At 43.7% G+C, this 15,683-nt stretch overlaps 1 long non-coding RNA gene across 2 annotated transcripts; it reads right to left on the bottom strand.

Annotated features, from left to right (window-relative positions):
* Positions 1-9,077: 9,077 nt before the first annotated feature.
* LOC109201633 (uncharacterized) lies at positions 9,078-12,452 on the bottom strand. Of its 2 annotated transcripts, none has more exons than XR_002061691.2 (4): positions 12,394-12,452; positions 11,852-12,226; positions 11,627-11,728; positions 9,078-9,151 (listed from the first exon to the last, which is right to left on the bottom strand). It is a non-coding gene; the product is annotated as an uncharacterized LOC109201633 (long non-coding RNA). The 2 variants fall into 2 exon arrangements; XR_003219333.1 differs by having other exon boundaries at positions 12,369-12,403.
* Positions 12,453-15,683: the final 3,231 nt, after the last annotated feature.

Here is a 15,683-nt window from a genome sequence, read left to right as displayed (position 1 = left end):
GTATATATTTACATTTTAATCTACACTCATCAATTTGTTTGCTAGAACACGCATCTGTCATGGTCGGACGGTCCTTTCCGGACGACCTTGCTTGGGCTTTTGTTTTTTGTGGGTGTTTTGCTTCTCCCTCTCTCTCTCCCCAAGCTCCTCTATTCGTGCCTGCAACGCTCCAAGGCTGCCATCAGTTTGATCAGTTTCTAAGTGAGAGGAATATTAATCAGAATACTGGACGAGTAACAGTCACCAAACTACAGTGGGTTAGGGTCTGTAATCACTGACTTGATGATATTCATTATAAGACATCTGTAGCCTTCATGTGCTGCATTATCATGAGATAACAAGTATGTTGGTGTTCAGGTTTATAAAACCAACTAGTACGACATCATTTCAACCCAGGTTCAATCCAATTTGATCAAACGCAAAAACTCTGCCATAAATTCCACTTTTACAAGGCTTATTTTTCATTGTTTGTTGACACTGTCAGAAAGATATTAATTCTACCTTAAGTTCTTTAATGAGGGCATGGTGGGTCCTATTGTTATACACGAGTGCGTTATATTGAGACTCACCTTCAGCCCATTTCTGCACATCGGCCACCCATTGCTGCAGTGTGTCGTCATCCACACCCAGCTCATTTTTGGTCGCATTCAGGCTCTCCACTTGTTCTCTAAGGATCCTTATGATCTAAGAATACATTAATAAATGTCATTCACATTGATGTTTTTAGAGTACAGGTGTTTTTCCCCCATTACCACACACATTAAAATTGGTGTTGAAAAAATTACCTTTAGATATCTCTGACTCAAAGTGCGGCCCAGTTGTTCCACTTTCCTTTTGTTCCACCCCAAAGCCAGGAGGGTCAGCATGTCTGTTCGCCCTGCATTTCAGTTCGTATAAAAATAAGAATTAATGAGCAGGAGACTGAGTGGAATCTCACACAGACACATACCTGCTTTAGACATGTACTTCAATGGCCGCCCTAGACAGGAAACTGTTTACTTGTCCCACCTCTTTTCCAACTGTAGAACCGGCCCCATCCTGAAACGCACTTCCCCATTTGATCTATAGAAAGGAGGTCACAATACATGACTGCTGAATTCATTCAACCTTATAACAAAATGTCTCAAACTAATCCAAAACTACAAGCTGCAGTATACCTCGCATTTCCAAATGTGAGCCTTTGCATGCATGACGGACAGAAAATGACGCATTGACAAGAGGTTCCTCAGCTGAGCCACCTTGGTTAAATATGGGAAATATTTACAGGCCACATCGGAGCAAAGGAACGTAATATGTCCTGGGATGCTAGCTGCCAACTTCCTCTGGAGAAAAAGGGGGTAAGCAAAGATCTCCCCTCGAAACATGTTCAATGCAGCTAAGAGGACTCCGTGGCGACAAACAGCTATTTCCATGCCCTCTTCATCCAACTTCCCAGTGGACTTTTTGGTCGACTCCTTTGCTGCTGTCCAAGATGAAGATCCGCACAACCCTTTCCCCGGGACCTATACACTCAAAGATTTTAACATAAAAGACATGACATGATTAAGCCCTATCAGGGACAAACTTTTTTAAACAAATGCATAACAATTAGCTGAATTAGCCTTAAGTCACAAGACCTCATGTCTCCCCAGGACAGCACTGATAACATAACATAAAAATCACGTTGTATTTTTTGCGGCGGTGTGGCAGCAATTTTTCACACCAGTCTATTAATTAACGAAAGACCAAGACAGACTTTTAATTCATTTGAAAGCCTGATGCTTAGCCTTGTCCACCCCAGCTGTAAAACTCAGAAACCAGTCTTACTTGTTATCATCTATCGTCCACCTGGGCCTTACACAGAGTTTCTCTCTGATTTCTCAGACTTTTTATCTGATTTAGTGCTCAGCTCAGATAAAATAATTATTGTGGGTGATTTTAACATCCATGTAGATGATAAAATTACAGCCTCAACATCGCATTTAATCTGTTATTAGACTCCATTGGCTTCTCTCAAAATGTAAAAGAACCCACCCACCACTTTAATCACACTCTAGATCTTGTTTTAACATATGGCATAGAAACTGAACATTTAACAGTGTTTCCTGAAAACCCTCTGCTGTCTGATCATTTCCTGATAACATTTACATTTACAATAATTGATTACACAGCAGTGGAGAGTAGACTTTATCACAGTAGATGTCTTTCTGAAAGTGCTGTAACTAAGTTTAAGAATATAATCCACCCACTGTTATCATCTTCAATGCCCTGTACCAACATAGAGCAGAGCAGCTATCTGAACGCTACTCCAACAGAGGTCGATTATCTTGTTAATAATTTTACCTCCTCACTACGTACGACTCTGGATACTGTAGCTCCTGTGAAAACTAAGGCCTCAAATCCGAAGTACCTGACTCCGTGGTATAATTCTCAAACACGTAGCCTAAAGCAGATAACTCGTAAGCTGGAGAGGAAATGGCGTGTCACAAATTTAGAGGATCATCATTTAGCCTGGACAAATAGTTTGCTGCTTTATAAGAAAGCCCTCCGCAAAGCCAGAACATCTTACTATTCGTCACTGATTGACAGTGTTGGGACTAACGCGTTATTAAGTAACGCGTTACAGTGACTACGTTATTATTGTGGTAACGAGCACGGTAACTAGTTATTATGCCAAAACCAGGAACGCGTTACTCGTTACTGGGATTTAGATAGGCTCGTTACTCGTTACTTCGTGTGGTGGATATCGCGGAGCTTCCACAGATTCAATAACATTAGCAAGTGGTGGAAGCCAGCAGGTGGATGAAGGAAAAGGGAGGCAAGAGGAGAGACCCGAAGCGGCAGCCGGTCCGAGTGTCAGGTGAACTGAACTTCAGGTAAGAAGTTATGACCTGCAGTCTATCTGGGTCAGATATAAACCAAATTTAGGTGGAGTTTATTTTCGGTATGCTGACATTTTCGTACTGCGTGCTAGCTAGCATGACGGAGTTTCTATACAGCTGGGTGGGTGCTATGTTACTGATGTTGAACTTTATTTTGTTCATACGGTTAATTATTAGAGTTGCCAACCGTCCCCTAAAAAACAGAATCGTCCGGTATTCAGAGAAAATATTACGCGTTTCGTACTGAGGTGAAAAGGAACACAGTTTGTCCCGGACTGTAGCTACAATGAAAAAGACACAAAGCTGAAGCTGCACAGCTGCCTCTTCTTCTCTCATTCTCTCCCGTTTCTACTTCAATCATGAAACTGATCAATGATCAGCTGATCGGCTTTTCTCTCTTGTTTGTTTATCGCCCACTTTGCGCCAGAAAGAGGAAACCAGCGGATGTCGCGTTAAACAACAGCAGCACGTTTAAGCTTGATCAGCTGTTGTTAGAATTGATTTAATATTAATTTCTAGTATCAGCTGATGTTTGCTGGAGCCACAGCTGTAAAGCTGCTGGTCATGATGTCGGTTTGGTTACCTGGTGAGAGGGAAACATGCAGATGAAACCAGGAGATGTCCTTACTGAATCATCAGAGCTGAACAGGTGATGGAGAAACAGGTTTACCTTTTAGGTGACATGAATGAGTTGAAGGGAAGTTATGAACTGTTTCTGAGAGACAAATAACACCAGGATCCTTTTCTACGTAGCTGACAGCTGGTAACTGTGCAGGGGCGGGTCTAGCAAAGTGTTGCCAGGGGGCCAGGTAGGGCATTAACAGGGAAAGGGGGGCACAAAGATATACTTTTCTTATTCTCATTTAAAATGTCTCGCTTTTAAAAAAATAATTATCTGAGTCTTACAACAAACAATTGATAGATTGATACATATATACCATCAGAACAGTGTACATCACTGTCACAACAGTGTTTATTTTCATTCAAAGGCTTTATGATTTTTCCTATAGTCAAAATGCCCGGGACGATTTTTTTGTCCCAGTCCAGCTCTGTATGCAGCTCATCTGCAGTCTGGTGTTACCTACATCTTCCTATTCAGAAGGCAGAATTTCCAAGTTCTGAGTACAATCAAAAGCACCACAACTGCAGTTTTTGTGTTGATGTAAAAAGCAGGCTAGAATCATGGCGGCGGTCAACGACGGTCCAGGCGTGGGATTTCTCTCGTGGAAATGTGCACATTATTTTTTCCTTTCTGTTGGTAGGTGGCACAGTGCACTTGTGGCAAGTAAGCAAGATAGAAGCCTGGCAATCTTGCTGGGTATCCAGTTACGGAAGCAACACATTAACAAGAGAATTCTGAGTAAAACCAAAGTTACTTTCCCTAGTAACTAGTTACTTTGAAAGTAACGAGTAACTTGAAGTAACTGAGTTACTTTTTTAGAGAAGTAACTAGTAATGTAACTAAGTTACTAATTTAAAGTAACTTACCCAACACTGCTGATTGAAGAAAATAAGAACAACCCCAGGTTTCTCTTCAGCACTGTAGCCAGGCTGACAAAAAGTCAGAGCTCTACTGAGCCAACAATCCCTTTAAAGTTAACTAGTAATGACTTCATGAACTTCTTCACAAATAAAATTTTTATCATTAGAGAAAAAATTACCAATAATCATCCCACAGATGTAATATTATCTACAGCTACTTTTAGTACCATCGATGTTAAGTTAAACTCTTTTTCTCCAGTTGATCTTTCTGAGTTAACTTCAATAATTAATTCCTCCAAACCATCAACGTGTCTGTTAGACCCCATTCCTACTAAACTGCTCAAAGAAGTCCTGCCATTAATTAATTCTTCGATCTTAAATATGATCAACCTATCTCTAATAATCGGCTATGTACCACAGGCCTTCAAGGTGGCTGTAGTTAAACCTTTACTTAAAAAGCCATCTCTAGACCCAGCTGTCTTAGCTAATTATAGGCCAATCTCCAACCTTCCTTTCATATCAAAAATCCTTGAAAGAGTAGTTGTCAAACAGCTAACAGATCATCTGCAGAGGAATGGCTTATTTGAAGCGTTTCAGTCAGGTTTCAGAGCTCATCACAGCACAGAAACAGCTTTAGTGAAGGTTACAAATGATCTTCTTATGGCCTCTGACAGTGGACTCATCTCTGTGCTTGTCCTGCTAGACCTCAGTGCTGCGTTGGATACTGTTGACCATAATATCCTATTAGAGCGATTAGAACATGCTGTAGGTATTACAGGTACTGCACTGCAGTGGTTTGTATCATATCTATCTAATAGACTCCAATTTGTTCAAGTAAATGGAGAGTCCTCTTCGCACACTAATGTCAATTATGGTGTTCCACAGGGTTCAGTGCTAGGACCAATTCTATTTACATTATACATGCTTCCCCTAGGCAGCATCATTAGAAGACATAGCATAAATTTTCACTGCTATGCAGATGACATGCAGCTCTATCTATCCATGAAGCCAGGTAACACACACCAATTAGTTAAACTGCAGGAATGTCTTAAAGACATAAAGACCTGGATGGCCGCTAACTTTCTGCTTCTTAATTCAGATAAAACTGAGGTTATTGTACTCGGCCCTGAAAATCTTAGAAATATGGTATCTAAGCAGATTCTTACTCTGGATGGCATTACCTTGGCCTCCAGTAATGCTGTGAGGAACCTTGGAGTCATTTTTGACCAGGATATATCCTTCAATGCACATATTAAACAAATATGTAAGACTGCTTTCTTCCATTTGCGCAACATCTCTAAAGTTAGAAATATCCTGTCCCAGAGTGATGCTGAAAAACTAGTTCATGCATTTATTACTTCCAGGCTGGACTACTGTAATTCACTATTATCAGGATGTCCTAAAAACTCGCTGAAAAGCCTTCAGCTGATCCAAAATGCTGCAGCAAGGGTACTGACAGGGACTAGAAAGAGAGAGCATATTTCTCCTGTTTTGGCTTCCCTTCATTGGCTTCCTGTTAAATCCAGAATTGAATTCAAAATCCTGCTCCTCACATACAAGGTCTTAAATAATCAGGCCCCATCTTATCTTAATGACCTTGTAGTACCATATCACCCCATTAGAGCACTTCGCTCTCGCTCTGCAGGCCTACTTGTTGTTCCTAGAGTATTTAAAAGTAGAATGGGAGGCAGAGCCTTCAGTTTTCAGGCCCCTCTTCTGTGGAACCAGCTTCCAGTTTGGATTCGGGAGACAGACACTATCTCTACTTTCAAGATTAGGCTTAAAACTTTCCTTTTTGCTAAAGCATATAGTTAGGGCTGGACCAGGTCACCCTGAATCCTCCCTTAGTTATGCTGCAATAGACGTAGGCTGCCGGGGATTCCCATGATGCATTGAGTTTTTCCCTTCCAGTCACCTTTCTCACTCACTATGTGTTAATAGACCTCTCTGCATTGAATCATATCTGTTATTAATCTCTGTCTCTCTTCCACAGCATGTCTTTATCCTGTTTTTCTTCTTTCACCCCAACCGGTCGCAGCAGATGGCCGCCCCTCCCTGAGCCTGGTTCTGCCGGAGGTTTCTTCCTGTTAAAAGGGAGTTTTTCCTTCCCACTGTCGCCAAAGTGCTTGCTCATAAGGGGTCATATGATTGTTGGGTTTTTCTCTGTATTTATTATTGTGCTATCTACTGTACAATATAAAGCGCCTTGAGGCGACTTTTGTTGTGATTTGGCGCTATATAAATAAAATTGAATTGAATTGAATTGAATTTTTTGTTAAAAATACACATGGTGACAAAATTAAGTATACATTAAGAAAAAGTAAAGTAAATAGTAATATAACAACACCAAGAGAAAAATAAAATAAATATCCACCCATCCATGTATGTATACACACACACACACACACACACACACGTACAGTTAAGCCCATAATTATTCATACCCCTGCCGAATTTTGACTTAAAGTTACTTTTGTTCAACAAACAAGTTCTTTTTTGAGCAGAAATGACACAGGTGTCTCCCCAAAGATAATAAGACGATGTACAAGAGGCATCATTGTGGAAAAAAATATTTCTCAGGTTTTATTTATATTTTAGCAAAAAGTATCATGTCCAGAATTATTCATACCCTTCTCAATAATCAATAGAAAAAAGCCTTTATTGGCTATTACAGCAATCAAACGCTTCCTATAATTGCAGACCAGCTTTTTGCATGTCTCCACAGGCATTTTTGCCCATTCATCTTTAGCAATGAGCTCCAAATCTTTCAGGTTGGAGGGTCTTCTTGCCATCACCCTGATCTTTAGCTCCCTCCACAGATTCTCAATTGGATTCAAGTCAGGACTCTGGCTAGGCCACTGCAAAACGTTAATGTTGTTGTCTGCTAACCATTTCTTCACCACGTTTGCTGTATGTTTTGGGTCATTGTCGTACTAAAATGTCCACTGGTTCCCAAGGCCAAGTTTTTCTGCAGACTGCCTGATGTTGAGAATCTTCATGTATTGCTCTTTTTTTCATGGTGCTGTTTACTGTGATTAGGTTCCATGGTCCATTGGCTAAAAAACACCCCCAAAGCATTAGGTTCCCACCACCATGTTTGACAGTGGGGATGGTGTTCTTTGGGTTGAAGGCTTCTCCATTTTTATGCCAAATGAAGGCAACATCATTGTGACCAAATAATTCAATTTTTGTTTCATCTGACCATAACACTGAAGACCAGAAACCTTCTTCTTTGTCCAGATGAGCATTTGCAAAGGCCAAATGAGCTTTGGCATGCCTTAGAAGTGCCTGGAGAAGTGGCGTTTTCCTTGGTCTGCATCCGTGGAACCCAATAGTGTCCGTTGGACTGTCTGCCTTGAGACATTGCCACCAGCAGAGTCCAGATTCACCAGAATGGCCTTGGTGGTGATCCTTGGATTCTTTTTCACCTCTCTCACTATTCTCCTGGCCAACACAGGTTTCACTTTTGGCTTCCGACAACGTCCTCTGAGATTTTCCACAGTGCGGAACATCTTGTATTTTTTTAATAATACTTTGCACTGTAGCCACTGGAACTTGAAAACATTTGGATATGGCCTTGTAGCCCATTCCTCACTTGTGAGCAGCCACAATGCACAGCTGCAGGTCCTCACTGAGTTCCTTTGTCTTAGCCATGAATGTCCACAGACCACCTGCAGAGAGCTGCTGTTTTTCACCTGTTGAGTTGATCAAAACAGCTATTTCCAATTAATCAGGGTAATTAGGATGCTTTAGAACAGCTTTGACTATTTGGAATGGTATGGAACTTTGGATTTTCCCAGAGACTGTGACAGTTTGTAAAGGGTATGAATAATTCTGGACATGATGCTTTTTGCTCAAATGTAAATAAAAGCTGAGAAATATTGTTTTCCACAATGATGCGTCTTGTACATCATCTTATTATCTTTTGTGAGACGCCTGTGTCATTTCCAGTCAAAAAATAACTTGCTAGTTGAGTAAAAGTAACTTTAAGTCAAAATTTGCCAGGGGTATGAATAATTATGGGCTTAACTGTATGTGTATATGGTTATGGCGTTAACGTCATTTTAACAAGATTAACGCTGACTGCACTAATATATATGAGTCTCTTACATCATTTGTGTGTCTCTGGATGTATTTCATAAACTCAGCAACTTCCTCATCTTTTTCAATGAAGACACCTTCAAAGTTCGCCTGCTCTGAAGTGCTGAACGGACACCGTGACAGTTGTTTGAAAAGAAACATTAAAATACTTTTTTCTACAAAGCCATATTTGATTTATGTACACAATGCATAACGTACCTTGCATTAGATTGAAAGCGATAAAGCTTACGGTTTCCATCAACTGAGACGGCAAGCATGTCTGGAGTGCAGGCAGGGCAGCTAATGCATGGCTCCTTGCACATCCTGTACACCTCAAACTTTAGAGCACTCCACTCCACAAAGCTTTTACTGAAGGCATCAACTGATATTCGGACAGTCTTTTAAGTAGAGGACAAACAACAGAATATTCAAGGACAGTCATCATAAACATTGATTTGCACAATTTCCTTAAACGTGACAAATTTAGAACCTCACCCTTCCAAAATGGGCTGTTCTTTCATCCAACATTTTGACAAATGCCTTAAGTGACATCCCTGGTGCAGCCATCTTAATGTCATAGAAAGACTGAAAGACATCCATTGAAAACAGGGTGCAGAAATTTAAGGTGCCAGGCCAATATTCACTACCCAGAATGTCCTTAACTGAGGGGGACCACATTAGGTCACAGCTGGTGCAGCTCACCACTGGCAGTGCAAGGTTATAACAGCCTTTAGGAAGGATAAGGATAAATTCAGTCATGGCTCAAAGCAGGGGCGATTTTAGCCCATTTTTGGGGGTGCTTCAGCTCCCCCAAAATGAATCAAAGCACCCCCAAAGATTTCTTACTTTTTTTTGACAATATTTGCTGTTTGTGTGACACACTACTAAAAATATAAAAAGCATACAGTACTTGGTTGAGACGGAACATTTTAACAACAAAAGTATAGAGAACCCCTCCCCCCTCCCAAAATGGTTTGTTCCAGCTCGCCCCCACTCTGGCTCTAGGGTCGTTGCTGCCACAGCGATGGTAGCTGAGATGCAGCGGAGCGGAGGTGGAGTGCCTGGCTTAAAACAGGACATATTAGCAGCATTTAACCTTCAGTTACTCTTTATGTAGTTAGATAGGAGTCATGTTTCTTTTTAGCTGAAAAACCTTACACCAGGTAACCTGCAGTGTTGAAAACGTGTTTTCCAATTATGTTTGCTACCCTACAATCCGTCCTACTCTGTAGTAAATTCAGCGACATTTGACCGTCCTGTTGCTCCCACTGAAATGTATACAGCCTATTTAAAATCTAAAACTTAAAATTGTCCGTAGCCTGCTGTTGTTACCACTGTCCTGTTTGAAATGGATACTAACTAGCTAGCTGACTGAATGCCCATTAACTTTATAACTCCTGTTGTGTGTGTGTGTTTGTGTACAGAGAGACAGCCAGGTTCATAATGGATATAAGGAAGTTTTTTCCAAAAAAAAGGAGCCACATTCAGGTAAAAGTGTAAGAACAAATGATCCATCAATAAAGGATAATGTTGGATCAGTGTTTCAATATTTTATATCTTTTATTAGATGTTCATGTGGTTTGGTTATTTGCCTTTTGGTTGAAAATACACTGAGGGAGGACTTTTCGTTAGTGATCTTAATAAATTCTTTTTCATATTAATGTAATTTTTTCATCTAATTGAATACAATCTTTTTGTGTATGATTGTCAGTCCAAAGAGGGAGAGAGGAAAGAGGGGAATGTGAGGAGAAAGTACAAGGTCAGGAAGAACCAGGTAAGAAAACAGACAGGGAACAGTGACAGGCAAAACAGAAACTATTAAAGTGACGAAGAGAAAAAACCTGATTTTACTCATACAGTCTGGAAGTTGTGTTCTCCCTATATTAAAGCTGCTATACAGAATCTGCAAAACAAACTGGGTTGAAACATTTTTGACCCTCTTTAACAACATTCCAACATTATCATTGATTGGGGAGATTAAAATTAATGATATATTTTTATGTGGTTCAGCCACAACTCTACTAAAACCTCAGCCAGTAATAGGTAGGCCAACTTTGGACTGTCCAGTTGTCTGTATGACTGCCGCATACAGACACACTTATCAGTGTTTCTCAAACTTTTTACAGTGTGTACCACCTGAGAAAAATGTCAAGCTCTCCCAAGTACCACTATGAAAGCATGAAACTCATAAATCTTACAACACAAAATTAGTATTATTAAATTAGTTAAATTAGTATCTGCAGTAAAGATTTTTTCATACATTGTATACATTCTACCACAGGCAAAGTTGCCTCCATTTTTATAGTTTTTTATTAATATTTTGTAATAATTTATTCTGTTTTGGGAGTGTTTTTATGTATCTGTATTATATTATACATACACATTAAAAGTGAATCTCTGTCCAAAACATCCACTCAGTTTACTTCTTACTCACTATGAGCATCATTTAAATAACCTTTATCAGATTTGATGGTTTTGTTACAGACTTCTCAAAAAAGTGTTTTGCTTTTCTTTCACAAATGTGGGGGTTGTGGGTAAAATGTACAAAACAGTGATGTCATGTTTTGTGACGAGGACCCAGGCAGAGAGAGACTTGCTGAATTTAAGAATCTTATGATTTAATAAAGAAATTTGCAGACTTGCACAGAGATGGTAAAATTATGATGACTGATAACAGAGATGAAGACAACAGACGATGAGGACAGGGAGGAACAGGGGTTTAAATGCACCCAGGAGACAGTCAGAGAGAACTTGGGACAACTGGAGACATTTAAGGATGCAGGGACTGACAGAGACAGGGAAGACGTCTCATCGTGAATTGTAAAGTTTACCTTGCCTGGATGGGCAGCTCTCTGGGTGCTCAGCACCCCCAAAGCTCTGATCCTAGAATCGCCCCTGGCTCAAAGCATTCATTTTTTTCATGTTGTGAAGATTTCATGTTGTTTTCAAAGCGGTCTGGTAAATCCAAATGACCTTTGACAGGTGCCCACATATACTGCGGGCCGAGGGTAATTCAAAACAAGATAGCAATTCTTATAGATGTATCTATTATGTTTCTATTGTTCAGCACTTTGGTCAGCCTTGTGTGTTTTTAAAGTGCTATATAAATAAACGATGATGATGATGATAGCAATGTACAATTTGCACTAAAACCTGCAAACACATCTATTGTGTATGTACTGTGTGACAAAAGGGCAACTTACCATTTATGGTTACAAGAGCCACAATTGCGCCGGGTGAAACCTCAAAGTTACCTGCTGGGCAGTCACACACATGGTCTGGCCTTTGCACAGGCAACAGCCGAACTAACATTAAAAACACACAATATATATAAAAAGAATTGGAAATTAAATGACACACAATAAAAATACAATAACAGCACCCACTCATAGTACATAGCAAGAAATGCATAGGATTAAAAACCGTACCTATTGGCTTGTGAAACTCTGATGAAGGCTGCAAAAACCCTCCTGTTACTGCCTCTCTGTTGTGCAGGACAAAGCGTGTGTGAACTGCAATATCACACTCAGCACAAAGGAATGGAAGAGGCAGGCAGTCCAGACACCTCACAACTACTTGTTTGCCACACTGACACACACGGTGTGACTGTGGATCCAGAGTAGCTAACATATTGTCTATAAGACAAGGCCTGGCCTCTTTCCACTTTTGCAAGGACACCATGTTTCTGATCTCCTAGTGAGTAGTAGCTGACTCAGACGCCGTCTCACAAGTCATGGCTGCGTCCTCTTCTCCATCCTCCAACAACTGAAGGAGCTCCTGAGGAAGCACCTCAGTTCCATACACTAACAGAAAAATAAATAAATAAAGAAACTCTTCCACAAAGTGAAAAACACTCTAAGCAGTATGTTTCTTAGGACTGCACAAAAGCCCTGCCTAACTCAACTATAACAACAAATATAAAAGTAAACTTTAAAAAAGGAATACCTTCTTTTATATATTGTGAAAGTACCTTTTGTTGGGTTGACAGTGGCAACATAACTAGGTTCTTCACGTGGACATTGATGCTGATCTGCGGACAATGGGGGAAAAAAAGAGATTGAAGAATATGTACTTACTGAAAGATATTGTGGCGAGCTCAGACACAGAGGAGACAGAGGTTCCTTTGGGAGCACCTGTTTATTTAACTCCGCTGAGAGCTCTGCTGCTAGCCCACTGCTCAGCGCGGCAACCACACAGAACAACAACAAAAGAACACAAAAGAAACACAACAGTCGCAGAGCGAGCGTCACCCGTAACCATGACAACATAAACATAACTGTAATAACAAAACATAAATGTCCATAACAAATCCCCTAACAGCCCAGCCTGCTACATAGCCCCCACCTAAGGGGTCAGTCGTCCCCGACAGCCCCGTTACCCCACACAAAGTCCTGTAAGTGTCCGGGTGCCTTCTTCTGGCGCACCGGCCGGTCTCGACCGGCGGGGGAAAAGTCACTCGGATCAGAACCTGGGGTGTCACCAGCATCCCCTGCCCCGGCGTCTGCCGGAGCGAGCGGCCGGTACGGTGAAAGCCTGTCCCGGTGCAACACCACCAGGCGCCCCGGGCCCGGCATGCGGATACGGTACACCACTTCCATTAGCCGCTCCACGACCTCTGCCGGCCCTTGCCAGTGACTGCACAGTTTGGGGGACACTCCTCTCTCGCGAACCGGGCAGTACACCCAAACCTTGTCGCCAGGCACAAAAGCCTCCCCCCGGCACTTGGTGTCGTAGGCCCTTTTCTGTCGTACTCTGGCGCTGGCCTGGGCCTGGCGGGTGTAGTTGTGAACCACCTGCAGCCGCTCCCTCAGCCTCCTGTAGTAGTCCATCTCTGGCCCACCGTCAATCTCCGGCTCGGGGGGGGGACCCAAACACCAGATCCACAGGCGTCCGGAGCTCCCGCCCAAACATCAAAGCGGCAGGCGTGCACTGGCTGGACTCCTGAACCGCAGTCCGATATGACCAAAGGACCAGGGGCAGATGTTGGTCCCAATCCCGCTGGCGGCGGCTGGTGAGAATGGCGAGCTGGGTAGCCAGTGTGCGGTTAAAACGCTCAACCAAGCCGTCGCTTTGTGGGTGGAGCGGTGTGGTTCTTGTCTTCTCCACCCCCAGCCGCCGGCAAATCTCCCCGAAGACCTTCGATTCGAAGTTGCGCCCCTGGTCACTGTGGAGCTCAGCCGGGACCCCAAAACGGGCGAACATCTCCTCCACCAGCCTCTTTGCCGTCGTCGTCGCACTCTGGTCCGGCACCACGTAGGCCTCCGGCCACTTTGTGAAATAGTCCATCGCCACCAGCACGTACCGGTTCCCTGACTCCGTAACGGGGAACAGCCCTAGGACGTCCACTCCCTCTCGCTCCATCGGGGCCCCCACCAAGTACTGCTGAAGGGGGGCAGTGGAGCGTTGAGTGGGGCCCTTCTGCGCCGTGCAGGTGTCACAGCAGTGCACGTGAAGTTCCACATCCCGTCGACAGCCAGGCCAGTAGAACCGTCCCCTGAGGCGGCGGAGAGTTTTGGCGGTCCCATAGTGGCCTGCCCCCACCGAGCCGTGGACAAGCTCAAGCACCTGCGACCGCAGCGACCAAGGCACCAACAGCTGCAGGAGATCTCTGCCCTGACCGGGGGCCCGCCACCTCCGGTACAGGAGGCCGTCGTGGGTCTCCAGGTTGTTGTGCTGGGAGTAGTAGGCCTTCACCTCGGGCTCCTGACCCGACACCCCGTCCCGTCCAGTCTAGCCTCCAGCCAGGCCCCCACCTGACCAACGTCGTGTCGGCCTCCTGCTCCCGCTTCAGCTGCTGCGTTGTCAGTGGGAGCCACCCCCCTCCGCCGGCTGTGGCCTGAGCAGTAGCCACCCCCAGCACCTCCTGAGCCCGCTCCTCCTTTTTTTTTTTTTTTTTTTTTTTTTTGCCTGTCCCGTTTGGCTCTTTTGCCATCAGAATTATTGTCTAAAGGCAAAGAAAGATGCCCAACGGATTTACTTTACCAAACTGACCATCCCAGCCTTGCCGTAATGGTCCATTTGATTCACCTTTTATTGTTTATTTTATTTTCATTTGCTAAATACGGGACAGACTTTACTGGGAGAAAGAAAAGGGGAGAAAGAAACAGGGAAAGAAAAACAGCTGAGAAGAGGGACGGGGAAAAAATGGCAAAAAACAAAAATCAACAGAGCAAGCAGACAAAAAAATACATATATTGATCACCTGGATCACCTGTTGAAAAAGAAAAAAGAAAACAAGCAGAAGAAAACAAGAGTAATAGGATAAACAACATCACAACAATATATGGGAATATGGCAGTAAATACTAAATGTTAAACATTATTGTGCAGCACGTAAGATCGACAGCGCACAGTGTGCTTTGAGGTAGGAGCCAAAAAGGGTGTAGTTTGTGTGTGTGATCACCCGTGTGTACACCTGTGAGCATGGACGCGCTTGTTTTTTAAGGTTCCTTCATGTAATGATCTGCTAGAGGGTGTGGGGGGCCACTGCCCCATCCTCCAGGGCATGAAGCAGGTATGGAGGAGATCGAAACTCCAGACATCCAGAGGCCCCCAGAACACAAGAGACCAAGGAAGATCAACAGAGGGGCAGCCGCGCCACTATCCCCGAAAGAGCTGAGGAGAGTCCCAGATGAGGCGTCACTCAGCAGCCGCGGAGCAGAAGCCAGGGGGGTTGCAGTGACGCGCCCGTGGGCTCCGCCGGCAGTCAGCTGTGCCTGAGTGACCGAGCCCTAGCCGAGAGGCCGAGGGCACTCCACCTCCGAAGTGGCCCGAGCGAGCCCCAGGCTCCAGGCCCCGATAAGCAGCCGCCAAGGAGTGAGCCGGTGTGTACCTCGGCGCCCATCCCTAGACACAAAGAACCACCAACGCACCGATGTCTGAGGGCGTCTGCCACCGGCAGGGGAAGTGGTGGGGGGAGATAGGCCTCCAAACCTTGGAGGGCCTGAAATGTCCCCAGAGAGGTGGCGTCTGATACCCAACCTGACATATAGACACAGACATACAGGCACACACAGATACAAACATCCATTCCCACCCTCATGCTCTCATAAGCAATTACTCCACACTCAACCAATGTGGAGACAGACATAAAGAGACGCTGTACACACAATCACACTCCCCAAGCGTACTCTAAGAACCGGGTCTAGGTACCCTTGCCCCTGGAGGAGGAAATTGCACCCAGACCCAGGTGGTGTTACCTTTTTCCCTGAGGTGGGGAGAAGCAGACCGCCCCGACTCCGCAGCGGCAGGGAGGCCCCAC

Source organism: Oreochromis niloticus, linkage group LG3, assembly GCF_001858045.2.
Source record: "Oreochromis niloticus isolate F11D_XX linkage group LG3, O_niloticus_UMD_NMBU, whole genome shotgun sequence".
Taxonomy (NCBI): Eukaryota; Metazoa; Chordata; class Actinopteri; order Cichliformes; family Cichlidae; genus Oreochromis; species Oreochromis niloticus.
Note: the sequence above shows the minus strand (reverse complement) of the source record. Positions and strands in the feature narration are given on the sequence as shown.